We start from the raw sequence: 16,752 nt of genomic DNA, 5'->3' as shown, positions 1-16,752 counted from the left end.
GACAATCACTTAAGCCCAAGAGTTTGAGGTTGCTGTGAGCTGTGACGCTACAGCACTCTATCCAGAGCAACATAGTCAGACTCTATCTCAAAACAAGAACAAGTTCACTGCAGTGAAAATCTGGAAACAGCCTAAAGGCCATCAGTAGGAAAACAGATAAACAAAATGCAGTGTTTTCATTCTATAGCTAAGAATGAACTAGAGTCACATGTACCGACAGGGATTTCAAAACTGGGTGAGATAGTTGAGTGGAAAAAAAGCAAGGAGTGGGAAAAAGTGAATAATATGGCAGGAGAGCATCATTTTTGCAAAAACAAATGCATGGGTGGTGGCGCCTGTGGCTCAAAGGGGTAGGGCGCCAGCCCCATATGCTGGAGGTGGCAGGTTCAAACCCAGTCCTGGCCAAAAACTGCAAAAAATAAAAAAATAAAAAACACACACGCATGTTTAGTTGTTGGTATGTTTTTTTTTTTTGTTTGTTTGTTTGTTTGTTTTTCTGTCTGGAAGGATTTACTCCAAACGAGGTGGAGAGGAAAGAAACCTAGATTGGATGACAGAGGACTCTATTTACAATGTACTTATTTTCACAAGAAGAATGCGTTCATGTTATATTCCTCCAACTGAAAATTAATAATAAATAATGCATGTTATTCTGGAAAGTATAGTTAATCTTCAAATGCTCACTCAGGTCATAAATAATAAAGATATGCCTCTCCTGAGCTCTTCTTGCAGGACTACAGATTGAGTGGCCCCAGAAACTTCCAGGAGTACTCCCCTAAGAACTCAAGGTCTAACAGGTTATATAGGCAGACACTGTAGAAAGTCTTTACCCAGGCTTAATAGGCCAAATTCAAAGAGGAAACTTCTAAACCCTTTGAAAATCCATCAAATTTATTGAGTTTTGGCTCCTGAATTACATTATCTACTGCTGCATAACAAATTATTCCTCAAAACAACACATTTATTTCCTCACGGTTTTGTGGGGCAGGAATCAGTGTCTCTCCCAGAGCTTCCATCTCATCTGAACGCTTCACAGGGGAAGGGTCTGCTTCCAAATTTACTCACGTGGTTATTGCCATGATTCCATTCCTCACAAGCTGTTGACTAAGGGCCTTGTTTCTCCTGAGGGCCTCATACTTTCAATGGTTGTTGGCCAGAGGCTGCTCTTGGTTCCTTGCCCCATGGACCTCTCCATGGGGTACCTGACAACATGGCCGCTGGCTTCATCAGAACAAGCAAGCAAGAAGCACCAGAAAAAGAGAGTTTGGGATCAAGACAGAAGGCACCTAATCTCAGAAGGGACATCCTGTCATTTTTGTCATATGCTGTTCATTAGAAACAAGTCACTAATGCAGCTCACACGCAAAAGGATCCAGCTCAGAAGCAGCCTGCCACAGCTCCATGGGAGTTCTGTTCTCTGTTTATGCTCTGTTTATTTATCTTTTTTCAAAACTAGAAATATATATTTATTAAGTGCCAAGTCCGCATTCCAAAACCCAGCTTAATACACAATACAAATGAACTTCAGGTTGACAGAAAAATGGATAGACATTAAATGTAATCAAATTTACAGTATATTGTCTTGATGTGAGTTCTATTCTCTGTTTATGCTCTGTTTAAATGGGACCAGTGGGATGGGGCGAATGTCCCAGGAATGGAGGAAATATTAATATACAAGAGTCCTAAAGGGAATTGCTGGTGATGTTAAAGAGAATATTAGTAAATGCAGTAGGTAGCACCCATCATTATGAGCAAGAGCACTCACCCCTGAGAACAGCACCTGACACCACAGACCCTGGAAATAAAGAGACATAAGTAGCCCATTAAATATTCTTGTTAATAGGAAATTATCACTATGCCATATTGACGAGTAAATTTCAAAGAACAATAATACAATTCTGCTACCATCCTAAGTGATTTCTGTATGTTGCAGATTTTGACATGTATGGCGGTAAATTATATCCTAACATTTAAGTTTTGCATGTAAGCCAGGATCTAAGTTTTTTTAGGAGTGCAGTCACTTTAAATTAAGGGTCCCTCAGCTGGTATGGTTGCTCGCATCTGTAATCCCAGCCAATCAAGAGTCCGAGGCAGGAGGATCGCTTGAAACCACTGGTTCAAGATCAGCTTAGGCAACATAGCAAAACCCCATCTCTAAAAGATGAAAAAAAATAATAGCAAGCATAGTGGCACGGGCCTGTACTCCCAGTTACTTGGGAAGCTGAGGCAGGAGGATCACTTGAGCCCAGAAGTTTGAGGCTGCAGCCACTGCACTCCAGCAGAGCGAGACTCCTTCTCTACAAGTGAATGAATAAATTAATAATAAATAAAAAACTGGGTGGCGCCTGTGGCTCAAGGAGTAGGGCGCCAATCCCATGTGCCGGAGGTGGTGGGTTCAAACCTAGCCCCGGCCAAAAACCAAAAAAAATAAAATAAATAAATAAATAAATAACTAAGAGTCCTGCGCGGCGCCTGTGGCTCAGTGAGTAGGGTGCCGTCCCCATACACTGAGGATGGTGGGTTCAAACCCAGCCCTGGACAAATTGCAACAAAAAAATAGCCGGGCATTGTGGCAGGCACCTGTAGTCCCAGCTACTTGGGAGGCTGAGGCAAGAGAATCGCCTAAACCCAGGAATTGGAGGTTTCTGTGAGCTGTGATGCCATGGCACTCTACCGAGGGTGATAAAGTGAAACTCTGTCTCAAAAATAAAAAAAAAACTAAGAGTCCCTGAAGTCAGCATCACAACTGATAAATTCAAATAACATGTGCCTTAGAAATATTGCACTTCAGCTCACCCCTGTAATCGTAGCATTCTGGGAGGCCGAGGCAGGTGGATCGCCTGAGCTCAGGAGTTCAGAGACCAGCCTGAGAAAGAGTGAGACCCTGTCTCTACTAAAAATAGAAAAACTAGCTGGGTATTGTGCGGGCACCTGTAGTCCCAACTACTCAGGAGGATGAGGCAAGAGGAGCTCTTGAGCCCAATAGTTTGAGATTGCTGTAACACCAGGGCACCCTACCCAGGGCAACCAAGTGAGACACTGTCTCAAAGAAAGAGAAGAGGAGGGGAGAAGGAGGGGAGGGAAGGAGAGGGGAGGGTAGAAGAAGGGAGGTGGGGGAGAGAAGAAATACTGCACTTCAAAAAAATGGGCTGGGCTGGGCACCTGTAGCTCAGCGGCTAGGGCGCCAGCCGTATACACTGGAGCTGGCAGGTTCGAATCCAGCCCAGGCCTGCCAAACAACAATGACAATTACAACTAAAAAACAGCTGGGTGTAGTGGTGGGCGCCTGTAGTCCCATCTACTTGGGAAGCTGAGGCAAGAGAATCACTTAAGCCCAAGAATTTGAAGTTGCTGTGAGCTGTGACATCACAGCACTCTACCCAGAGCGACAGCTTGAGACTCTGTCTCAAAAAATAATAAATAAATAAAAAGTCTGTATCATTCATAATGCATCAATTGCTGTTAAATCTTTTTTCATACTGTTAAAGTATATGGGTTCTGTAATCCTAGCACTTGGGGAGGCCAAAGCAGGAGAATCATTTGAGGCCAGGAGTTTGAGACCAGCCTGAGAAATAGCAAGACCCTATCTCGCCAAAAAAATTAAAAAGTTAGTTGGGCATGGTGGTGTATACCTGTAGTCCCAGCTACTTAGGAGGCTGAGGCAGGAGGATCACTTGAGCCCAGGAGTCAGAGGTTGCAATCAGCTATGCTGATGCTACTACACTCTAGCCTGGGCAACAGAGCAAGACCTTGTCTCATAAAAAGAAAAGTCTAGATTATTATACATATTAAAAGCCAGGGAAAATATTAAGGGTCATCTATCAGTGCTTTTCAACCTATAGCATGTGACATATTAATCGTGAAATCAACTTAGTGGATTATACTCAGTAAATTTTTCATATCACAATTTTTCTTGTGGTAAAATACACATAACATAAAATTTATCAATTTAACCATTCTAAGTGTACAATTCAGTGGCATGATGTATATTTAAAATGTAGTTTAACCATAACCACTATCTGTTTCCAGAACCTTTTCACCATCCCAAACAGAAACTGCAGTTCAGGCAATAACTTCCCATTCCCTCTCCCCTCCTCCAGCTTCTGATTACCTCTCGTCTACTTTCTGTCTCTAGATGTTTCATATAACTGGAATAATATACTATTTGTCCTCTTACATCTGGCTTGTTTCACTGAGCACAACGTTTTTGAAGTTCATTTATGTTGTAGCATGTACCAGAACTTCAGTTCCTCTTTTCAGTTCTTTGGGGTATAGACCTAAGATTGGAATTATCAGATCGTATGATAAATCTATGTTTAATTTTTGAGAACTGCCAAACTGTTTTCTATTTTGCATTCCTACTGGCCATGTACAAGGGTTCCAGTTTTTCCACATCCTCCCAACACTTGCTAGTTCCCATTTTTTTGATAATAGCCAACCTGGTGGGTATGAAGTGGTATCTCTTTGTGGTGTTTTTTATTTGCATTTCCCTGACGACTCCAGGTGTTAAGCTTCTTTTTGTGTGCTTGTTAGTGAAGGGAAGTCCCAGGGAAACTGGCCCTTTTCCCCTAGGTTGGTTTGCTGAAAAGATCAACTCACAGTTATGGTAGATTAATAAGAGAAAGGTTTATTTCCAACTCCCAAGCACATGGGGGAACCACAAGAATGATATCCCAAAGTTTCAGTGATAGTCAGAGGCTCTTAAAGATGCCTTTTAGAAGGGGGGGAGGAGAGAGAAACTAGAAAGTATCCACGCAGCAAGTGGTTGCTAAGCGGGGATAAGTAGATGGAGGGAAACCAATTGATTAGTAAATTAACCTAAGAGACAGGTATTGTGCTTCAAATGAGCTTAGGGCCAGGTCTATTAGCATGTGAAAAGGAGTCTAGCAGCCCTTTAAGATTTTAGGCAGAGAAAGGAAACTCTTCCTTTTGGGTTTCCTGATTATGAATAGCCTTTAATTCAAAATAATCTTTATACCACGGAATCATATTTTAGGGTGAAATTTTCTTAGCTCCTTCCTTCGCCATTTGTCTATCTTCTTCGGAAAAATGTCTATTTAAGTCCTTGGCCCATTTTAAAATTAGGTTGGTTGTTTGCTGTTGAGTGTAGGAGTTCTTTTTACATTTTGGACATTAAACCCTCATCAGATATATGATTTGCAAATATTGTCTCCCATTTTAGGGTTGTCATTTCATTTCTCTTGATAGTGTTGCTTAACACATAAATTTTTTTCTAATTTTGATGAAGTCCAATTTATCTATTTTTTTCTTTGGTTTCCTGTGCTTTGGGTGCCATTTTTTGTGTGTTTTTGTTTTTTGTTTTTTTGCAGTTTTTGGCCGGGGCTGGGTTTGAACCCGCCACCTCCGGCATATGGGGCCAGCGCCCTACTCCTTTGAGCCACAGGCACTGCCCCTAGGAGCCATATTTAGATAAATAAATGTCTTTAACTATTTTCTTTTCTTTCTTTTTTTTTTTTTTTGTAGAGACAGAGTCTCACTGTACCGCCCTCCGGTAGAGTGCCGTGGCATCACACGGCTCACAGCAACCTCCAACTCCTGGGCCTAACGCGATTCTCTTGCCTCAGCCTCCCGAGCAGCTGGGACTATAGGCGCCCGCCACAACGCCCGGCTATTTTTTTGTTGCAGTTTGGCCGGGGCTGGATTCAAACCCGCCACCCTCGGCATATGGGGCCGGCACCCTACTCACAGAGCCACAGGCGCCGCCCAATAAATGTCTTAATGAAATACAATAGAAAAACCATAATTCAGGGTGGCGCCTGTGGCTCAAGGGGTAGGGCGCCAGTCCCATATGCCGGAGGTGGCGGATTCAAACCCAGCCCCGGCCAAAAAAAAAAAAAAAAAAATAGAAAAACCATAATTCAACATATAGAGGACAAACATTGTGTATTGAAACTTTTGGTAAGTTATATGTATATATGATGTGTGCATCGTGAATGAATTTCTGTATAAATAGTATTTCTTCTGGCCGGGTGCAGTGGCCTAGCACCCTGGGAGAATGAGGCGGGAGAATCCCTTGAACTCAGGAGTTTGAGACCACCCTGAGCAAGAGCAAGACCCCCAACTCTACTAAAAACAGAAAAATTAGCTGGGCATTGTGGTGGGCCCCTGTAGTCCCAGCTATGTAGGAGGCTGAGGCCAGAGGATTAGTGGAACCCAGGAGTTTGAGGTTGCTGTGAACTATGACACCATAGCATTCTAGCCTGGGCAACAGAGTGAGACTCTGTCTCAAAGAAATAAAAAAAATATGTATTTTTTTGATATATATATATTTTTTGAGACAATGTCTCACTATGTCACCCTCGGTAGTGTGCCATGGTGTCACAGCTCACAGCAACCTCCAACTCCTGGGCTTAAGTGATTCTCTTGCCTCAGTCTCCCAAGTAGCTGGAACTACAGGTGCCCACCACAATGCCCAGCTATTTTTTTTGTTGCAGTTGTCATTGTTGTCGAACCCGCCAGCTTCGGCATATGTGGCCGGCACCCTACCCACTGAGCTACCAGCGTCACCAAAAAATATGTATTTTAAAATGTATTTCTTATAGGTTACAGTCAAAAACATTTTTTTTTTTTTTTTGGCCGGGGCTGGGCTTGAACCCGCCACCTCCGGCATATGGGACCAGCACCCTACCCGTTGAGCCACAGGCGCTGCCCAGTCAAAAACATTTTTATTTTTATTTATTTATTTTGCAGTTTTGGGCCAGGGCTGGGTTTGAACCCGCCATCTCCAGTATATGGGGCCAGCACCCTACCCCTTTGAGCCACAGGCACTGCCCAAAAACATTTTTAAAAATCACAGAGTTGGGTGGCGCCTGTGGCTCAGTGAGTAGGGCGCCGGCCCCATATACCGAGGGTGGAGGGTTCAAACCCGGCTCCGGCCAAACTGCAACAAAAAAAAAAAATAGCTGGGCGTTGTGGCCGGCGCCTGTGGTCCCAGCTACTCATGAGGCTGAGGCAAGAGAATCACCTAAGCCCAAGAGTTGGAGGCTGCTGTGAGCTGTGACGCCACAGCACTCTACCGAGGGCTAAGAAAAAAAAAAAAAAAAAACACAGAGTCATGGCCCAGTGCCTGTGGCTCAAGCAGCTAAGGTGCCAGCCACATACACCTGAGCTGGCGGGTTCAAATCCAGCCTGGGCCTGCCAAACAATGACGGCTGCAACCAAAAAATAGCCGGGGGTTGTGGCAGGCGCTTGTAGTCCCAGCTACTTGGGAGGTGGAGGGAGGAGAATCGCTTGAGCCCAGTAATTGGAGGTTGCTGTGAGCTTTGATGAACCCAGGGCGACAGCTTGAGGCTCTGTCTCAAAAAAAAAAAAAATCCCAAGAATCATTCCCTATCACATACTTGAATACTCTCTGTCTCTTCTCTGCTTAAACATAAAAGCCTGTAATGATGGGGCACTTACTCCCTTCCTAGGCAGCCTCCTGGCATTTAGATAAAATTGCAAACTGATCACACGCACCTAAATCTTTTACAAACGTTTGAAATGACAAAAAAAAAATTTTTTTTTAATTATTTATGAATGACACCACCAGAAAGCCAAACACTGCAAACCAGAAATTCTGAGGAACTCTTGAAGGAAAAGCAGAAGGGGGGATCAAATTTGTGACCCAAACAAACCCAGGAGAGGACCGAGGGCGGGGACTAGAAAAATTTGGAAGCTCACTCAGGAGGCTGAGGCAAGAGAATCGCCTAAACGCAGGAGCTGGAAGTTGCTATGAGCTGTGACGCCACAGCACTCTACCGAGGGTGATAAAGTGAGACTCTGTCTCTAAAAATTAAATTAAATTAAATTAAAAAATGTGGAAGCCCTGGATATAAGGAATGTGAGCCATAGAACAATCTTCTGGGTGGTTAATATGGAGTTTCTCTCTCTCTCTTTGTCAAACAGCAACTTGTGCACACATACAAAAAATCACAGAACATCTGAGGCAATCCATTGTCATCAAAGGCAGGCACCAAGGTCAACAAACACAAGAAATATCAGCATTTCCTCTGGCATTTATGGAGGGATAGGGTGTGTGTGTGTGTGTGTGTGTGTGTGTGTTTTCTTTCCACACCAGTTTGAAGAGCCTGCCGCATCTCAAGGCCGAGATAACAGGAGATGCTTTTTTTAAAAAAAAAAAGAAAGATCAGTGTAACCTGGCTTATTGTACCCTCAATGAATCCCCAACAATAAAAAAAAAAGAAAGAAAGAAAGAAAGAAAAGAAATGTATTAGGCGGGGTGCAGTGGCTTGCGCCAGTAGTCCCAGCAACTTGGGAGGCTGAGTCAGCAGTGTCATGTGGGCCCAGGCATTCAAGACAAACCTGGGCAACATAGCAAAACTCCTGTGTCTAAAAAAGTAAAATAAAAAGGTATTACGTACTGCAAAAGGGACGTGAACTCTCAGCAAAACTAGGTTCAAAATATACAAAATGTCTGATTGCTTTGCAACTATTTCACACAGACGCCAAGCACCATGATGAACACTGTCCACTTCCACCTTCAGGACCTAGCACTTTCTCCCCCATCCAAGAAGAGGGGAAGTGGATGGAGTATAATGTAACCGACAGCCCATGACAGAAGACAAGACAGGAACATGGAGGGGGAATCAAAGGTAATAAAAAGACCAAGGAATATAGGGAAGAGGGGAAAATGGAAGGGAAATGGCTCACGAGTCTTTTCTCTGCTAGCTGAAGGACCAGACACAGGTGTGTGAATTGAATGGCGGAGAGACAACCTTCCCAGATCTTCTTCAGACTCCATATGGCGTAGATAATTAAGTAAAGAATTGACTTTGTGCGTTTGCTTGGCTATGGGTGTGCTATACATTTTACCTCTCCAATCACCCACAAAACTTTGCTTTTTCCCGGGCGGCGCCTGTGGCTCAGTGAGTAGGGCGCCGGCCCCATATGCCGAGGGTGGCGGGTTCAAACCCAGCCCCAGCCAAACTGCAACAACAACAACAAAAAAAAAATAGCCGGGCGTTGTGGCTATTTGTTGTGGCGGGCGCCTGTAGTCCCAGCTGCTCGGGAGGCTGAGGCAAGAGAATCACGTAAGCCCAAGAGTTAGAGGTTGCTGTGAGCCATGTGACGCCACGGCACTCTACCCAAGGGCGGTACAGTGAGACTCTGTCTCTACAAAAAAAAAAAAAAAAACTTTGCTTTTTCCCAAGTACAAAACAAAAAGAGGAATTGGCCATGCATGTGATAGTTACTCACTGTCCTGTCCCTTCCCCCAAGAAAGCAAGGGACATAGGGCCTAATTTATACATGGACTATTAGCCCTCTCAGGGTTTTAAGATGTGATATTTGGTTGGACTTCAGATTAAAACTTCATGCTAAATCTGAACCAGGAAACATTTTCACCGTAAACGTCAGACTATCAGAGCAATGATATCAAAGAACAAGAGTTGCCTAGGTCCAAGCCATGACAGACCTGACATTGACCTGAGATAGTTCATGAAGTCTGAAGTCAGAGTGGTAAATTTGGGGAAAATATGCTGTTAGAACTCTATATACCAAAGACAAAAACCACACACCCATGATACCATGTAAGTCTGCCAAATTGAGAAAAGATAAAGTTGTAAATTAGATGTCCTTTAAAACTTGATCTCCATACATGCCCAGTTTCTTAAGAAATTGAAGATGTTCCTGGATGGGGACAGGGGATCTGTGACCAACATGTTTGCATTCACTCAGAGCCTTCCTAAGCTCCACTAGTGCCATCAACTCCCTGGGACTTTGCAGCCTCTGTGAGGCTTGTGACAATATAGGCTCACCAAAAACCAAATGAATTTGTGAGAAATACTTCTTAACGTACCAGATCAAAGGACTTTGGTCTGGGATTAGAAATGCGAATAATAAACAAATAGAAGCCCCAAGGCATCAATTAAGTTGTTCCCATACATGAACTTTAGGTCACCAAAATGGCTTTTTGTTTTTGTTTTTTAGGGTTGCATCACAGCCCTAGAGAGAAGAGCAGAATGCCATCTGCTGCAATTCGTAGGCCCAATTTATTAGAACATGTTGGTGAGAAGGAGGAAATGACATTCCCTATTTCTTCAGACTGTAGCAACTATCACAGCAAGTTTCTAAGGGGAAAGAAGCCAGAAGCACCAGGAGCAGAGGTTCTCAACCTTGGGTGCACAGAGTCACCCGGGAAGCTTTTTATACTGATGCTTGGCCCCCCTCCTTCACATATTCATATTCAGCTGGCCTAGCCTAAGTCCCGCACGGGATAATCGCATGTGAACCTAATATGCAGCTAGAACTGAGCACCTCTGATCTAGATTAAGGGCCTATAATCCTAATTTATAGTAAAGATGTACTCAATCTTCTTGAACTTCATCATGATCTTCAGAATTCTCACTGTTGGTGCAGCTAATCTGAGGAAGAGGAAACATTTACCCTATCTGTTCTCCAAAAGCAAGATTAAATAATAAAGCTCACATGGAGGAGCCTGGTGGAAATTTAAGGAAGAGAAATGATTCAAAATACGAACTGGCCCCAAGATGAGCAAGATCCCAGTGATCTGAGAAACCAAGTTCTGAAACCTGAGCAGGACCCCCCTCCCAGGAGTTCATTTGGAAGACTGAACCCACTAATTTGATTTCAGTTGGGCAGGATGAGTTGGAAGGGGAGTGGCACGGAGTTTTTGGCCACTCGTACCCTGGCAAGTTGGAAACCAGACAAATGGTAAACGAAAACTAAAGTGCTACCTCCAAACATTGGGAGGTTCTGAGTGCTCTGGGTTTGCTTCAAGTTGGTCAAGGTGATCAAGGTCAAGAAGGTAATCCAGCAGCAGCCTGGCAAACATGAAGATGATTACTTGGTGAGCACATCCTCATTTTTACATTACACGAGACAGAAACTGTGTTGTGCCTACCGCTCCCTGACTCTGAACTCTGTGAGAAGAAATCATGATGCATTTGGTCAGGCTCGGCATGGCAGGGACTTCAGGATGCCAACAAAGTAATTCACCTCACCCTAAAAGGAGAAAAAGAGAGGTGGAACTGACTGGGGTAGAACTGCAGGAGAAGTAGTCTCTGGCACCACCATCAAACACCAGGATTCTATTTAGAGAGACTTTCAATGACTTCCTTGGGAAAAGTGTAACGGGGACAAAGATTTTGTAATATGAGTATTCACAACCTTCCCTCACTGTATTCAGTTTCTAAGGGAGAAAGATTCTTCATGTTACAGCTCCGGGGTTTCCTTTGTTGTGGAGAATCCACAGGAGAATCCACGGGAAGAGTGTTTTTGTTTTTGTTTTTGTTTTTTTTTAATTTTTTTTATTAAATCATAACTGTATACAATGATATGATTATGGGGCATCATACACTCACTTCATAAACCATTTGACATATTTTTATCACAGTGGTTTACATAGCTTTTCCGGCGTTATCTCAGTTACTGTGCCAAAACATTTACATTCTACATTTACCAAGTTTCGCAAATACCCCTATAATATGCACCACAGGTGTGATCCCACCGATTCCCCTCCCTCTACCAAGAATGGAAGAAAAAATACCCAATGTACACAGCCCTACTATGAAACTAATTTGGGACTCTCACATGAAAGCTATAACCCAGCTACAACTTAACAATAGGGGGAAGTGTTTTTGTTTTTTTAAGTACATAACCTGGATATTCCAAGTTGGAAGAAGTTAGGTGAAGAGGGGAAAATGAAGCTGTATGGACTAGATACTAGAGGACACGTGGGGAGGGTTGGAAAATGCTAGTGGATAAGATTTTCAGAGCCCTATTGCCAGCAATGTAGTGTATTGGGGAGAAGGAATATTTAAGATGTTAGGCAGGCATTAAAAATGCATTTCCTCTTTGGCTCTTCTCAAGAAACAAAATAGAGCTGCAAATTACTTGTCATGAATTTTAGCTGCTGACCTAGATTTCTTTGGATGGATGCCTTGAAATAAATGAATCGCATAAGGCCTTGACTTACATTAAAATTATTCAGAGTACCGAATAGAAGATGACTTAAAATTAATTACAATTAATATCCAGAGAAAGATTAGAGAGGCTGTCACCTTCATAAAACAAGAATTGGCTGTTAAGAAACAAACCAATTAAAGATTGGAAAATAAAAATTTGAATATCGTAGAACTCTAGCTTGAGAACAAGTTCTCTGAGTGATTTTGTTTTTAGAACACAGGGCAAAGGAGAGAACAAAAGAGATAAAAATGCAAAAGAAAAGTTAAGAGAACAAGGACAGATCCAGAAGTAGCAGCACTGATCTAATGAAAGTTCCAAAGGATATAAAGAAAATAAAGGGGGAGAAAATAAGTTTTAAAATGGGATAAAAATTTCCCAGAGGTGAACAAAAAAAAAAGATACCAGTTTTCATATTTAAAGAGTGACTTAAATCCAAGGAAGATAAATTTTTAAATACATATCTGGACCTATTGTTCACCAAGAATAAAGAAAAAATATCGGGCGGCCCCTGCGGCTCAAGGAGTAGGGCGCTGGTCCCATATGCCGGAGGTGGCGGGTTCAAACCCAGCCCCGGCCAAATAAAAAAAAAAAGAAAAAATATCCTTAAGTTTTCCAAACAAGAAAACATACACTTCAAAAGTAGAATAAGTTTGTCCTTAAGGTTCTCATCAGAATCTCTAAATGCTATAAGAAAGGGAATAACATAGCTTCAATTATCAAGAATGAGAATAGAAAAAAGACATATTCAGACATGCAATGACTTAAAGTTTACCTCCCCAAACCCTTTTCAGGAATTTAGAGGATGTGTTCCAGCACGTGAATGTGTAAGCCTGGGAAGAGAAAGACATAATACTAAAGAAATGGTAAATATAATCAGGAAAGTAAGAAGTAATTCAAGGACAGCAGCTGCACAAATAAACCTGGAAAGAAATCAAGCCGGTTAGAACAGAGGAAGGAAGGTCCCAGAGAAAAATTTTGATGAATAAAATCCAACCAACCAAATGCTGAATCAAAACAAATAGCTAAAAAATAAAATAGCACTGCCATGGTGAACTGACCAGTGGTGAACACTGCAGCTATGTAAGTTTAGAGCTAACCCTAATCAACTGTGGAAATGATGATTAGAGTACAGGATGCAAATTTCAAACACATTGACAGAGTAAAAAAGTAACCAACAAAAAAATAGAAGGTAGTTTCTATTTCTAGCAAAAGTGGACTAACTTCTCGCTGCTAAGTCCAACCAGAAAAATTAGGTAAAATTCTATTTAAAATTATATGGAGGTAGCAGAGAGCTATGAATGCAATGAGGATTTGAGAGCCAAGATAAAAAAGACGTGAGAATCACACAAAGATGAGACCAACATTCAATGTTGCTTTTCCCTTCAAGGAATTTATTGATTTTAAAGGAGTAGATGAAAGGCTGAGAAACTTAACAGAAAGTGATGATTCATGGACCGAAGAGCTGGGCAATTCTTCCAATAATCTCAAAGGGATAGACAGGAAATTAGAGTTTAGGTTTCACCAAGGAAAAGAGACCATGATAAACACTTCATGCTTTCACCTGGAATCTCTGAAGAGCCATAGATTAGGGAAAAGGGTGAATCAAAAATGAATAAGCCCTCAAAAAGACTTATTCCCAGCTTCAAATCAGTTGAATCCCTGATTGGGTTAAAAACTGCCCCACTTTCAGCTGTCAGCCAGAAGCTGAAGTAAAACTGTTCTTTAAGAAAATAACTTTGCACAAAGAATCAAATGATCTCTATTGTTTTTCATATGCAATATCAAACATTCAATCAAAAATTAGGATTCTAGCCAAGGTGGACTAAAAGGGCTGAATCTTCCCAACTGAGACAACCAAAAAGATGGAAAAAATAAATGAAATAATGGGTCACAAGACACTGGACATTAAGCAACAAATGGGAGTGATAGGGAGAGCTGGGAAACAAAGTAAGCCCTGATTCCCCCACATCACTGTCTCAAGAGTTTCCAGGTTGTGGTGCAGGGAAGGCGAACTCAAACACAGCCTGACACACTCCCTGAGTCAAGGAGACAAAGCAGAGAATCTGGGCAGACAATGCACCTAGAATCTGCAGGAATAAGTACCAGAGAAGAGAAAACTGCAGAGAGAGAGAACTCCAGATATCTGCAGAGGGTACCCCTCGAGTATTCAGCAGCTACTAATCAGTGCAAGCATGTCAGGAAACTACCCAAGGCCAGGAAACAAACTGAAGAGATCAGAGGGAACAGAATTCAGAGCTTACACAGGACCAAGAATACTGACTATTCCCACTAACCAGACAGGAAAACCTCCAAATTCAAAGGGACTTTGGTAGGGTACTCAGAAGAATCTTGGGTCCCGGGTGGCGCCTGTGGCGCAGTGAGTAGGGCGCCGGCCCCATATACCGAAGGTGGCGGGTTCAAACCCAGCCCCGGCTGAATTGCAACCAAAAAATAGCCGGGCGTTGTGGCGGGCGCCTGTAGTCCCAGCTGCTCGGGAGGCTGAGGCAGGAGAATCGCTGAAGCCCAAGAGCTAGAGGTTGCTGTGAGTCCTGTGACATCATGGCACTCTACTGAAGGCGGTAAAATGAGACTCTGTCTCTATAAAAAAAAAAAAAAAAAAAAAGAATCTTGGGTCCCTTGGGGGGAATAAGGAATCCTAGACTAAACACTCTTCTGGTCCTGCCTAATGGATTTTAAATGCAGGATCTGAAAGGATCAAACTCTTTTCAAGTAATTTAACTGTGTCCCAGAATGAAGCTAAAGAATGTTTATAGGAATACAAAATTATCCTGAATTCAACATGGTAAAATTCATAATGTCTGGTATCCCAGTCAAAAATTATTAGGCATGGAAAGAAGCAGGAAAATACAACCCAAAAGTCGGGGGGAGGGAGAATAAATCAAAACCAACCCCCAAATGAACAGCTGTTACAAGACAAGAATATTAAAAGAATTATAACAGGGGCGGCGCCTGTGGCTCAGTGAGTAGGGCGCCGGCCCCATATGCCGAGGGTGGTGGGTTCAAACCCAGTCCCGGCCAAGCTGCAACAAAAAAATGGCCGGGTGCTGTGGTAGGCGCCTGTAGTCCCAGCTACTCGGGAGGCTGAGGCAAGAGAATCGCTTAAGCCCAGGAGCTGGAGGTTGCTGTGAGCTGTGTGAGGCCATGGCACTCTACCGAGGGGCATAAAGTGAGACTCTGTCTCTACAAAAAAAAAAAAAAAAAAAAAGAATTATAACAGTACTTCATATGTTAAAAATGTTAAGACATGGAAGACATAAAGAAAAAAGACCCCCAAAAGAACTTTAAGAGATGGGCGGCACTTGTGGCTCAGTGAGTAGGGAGCCGGCCCCATATACCGAGGGTGGCGGGTTCAAACCCGACCCCAGTCAAACTGCAACAAAAACTAACCGGGCATTGTGACTGGCACCTGTAGTCCCAGCTACTTGGGAGGCTGAGGCAGGAGAATCGCCTAAGCCCAAGAGCTGGAGGTTGCTGTGAGCTGTGACAGCACAGCACTCTACTGAGGGCAACAAAGTAAAACTCTGTCTCAAAAAAAAAAAAAAGAACTTCAAAAGATGAAAATTACAATATCTGAGATAAGATGAAATGATACTGGATAGGTTTCATAGTAGATTAATAATAGCCAACACTTTTCCAGGGTAAAGACTAGTAGAACATATTTGGAAATCACATACCCAACCAAAGATTTGAATACAGAATATATAAAGAAACTCATAACTCAACAATTTTGTTTAAAAAACTCACTAAAAATGGGCAAAATGCATTAACTAAACCAAAGAGGATCTATGGATGGTAAACGAGTGTATGAAAAGATGCTCAACATTAGTAGTAACTAAGGAGATGCACATTAAAACCACCAGGAGATAGCATTGCACACCTATTAGAATGGCTAAAAAAGAAAAGACAACTGACCATACCAAGTGCTAACAAGGTTGCAGAACAACCGGAACTCACACGTATTTTCTGCTCCAACTACAATATGGGACAGTCACTCCTGGAAATAACTTGACAGTTTCTTTTTTTTTTTTTTGTAGAGACAGAGCGTCACTTTATGGCCCTCAGGTAGAGTGCCCATATGGCATCACATAGCTCACAGCAACCTCCAACTCCTGGGCTTAAGCAATTCTCTTGCCTCAGCCTCCTGAATAGCTGAGACTACAGGCGCCCGCCACAACGCCCAGCTATTTTTTTTTTGGTTGCAGTTCAGCCGGGGCCGGGTTTGAACCCGCCACCCTCGGTATATGGGGCTGGCGCCTTACCGACTGAGCCACAGGCGCCGCCCAACTTGACAGTTTCTTATAGAGTTGAGCACACACTTGCCACATTACCCACAGTCCCTCTTCTAGGTATTTAACATAAATGAAAATGTATGTTCACAAAAACCTTTACGTGAAGTTTTTAGCAGTTCAAATTGTAATTGCAAAAAAACACGAAATTCCAAATGTCTTTCAATGGCTGAATGAATAAACAATTGTGGTATTACCTTGTAATGGAATTGTACTGTACACTATAAGAAACAAACTATTGGGCAGCGCCTGTGGCTCAAAGGGGTGGGGCACCGGCCCCATATACCGGAGATGGCAGGTTCAAACCCAGCCTCAGCCAAAAACTGCAAACAAAAAAAAAAAAGAAAAGAAACAAACTATTGATAGACATAACACCACAATGAATCTCAAAGGCCCTACGCTGAGTGAAAGAAGCCACTCTCAAAGATTACATACTGTATGATTCTATTATATGACATTCTGGAAAAGAGAAAACTATAGTGATGAAAGAGATGAA

The sequence above is a fragment of the Nycticebus coucang genome, chromosome X, assembly GCF_027406575.1.
Source record: "Nycticebus coucang isolate mNycCou1 chromosome X, mNycCou1.pri, whole genome shotgun sequence".
NCBI classification, from domain to species: Eukaryota; Metazoa; Chordata; class Mammalia; order Primates; family Lorisidae; genus Nycticebus; species Nycticebus coucang.
This window is presented reverse-complemented; position numbering follows the sequence as displayed.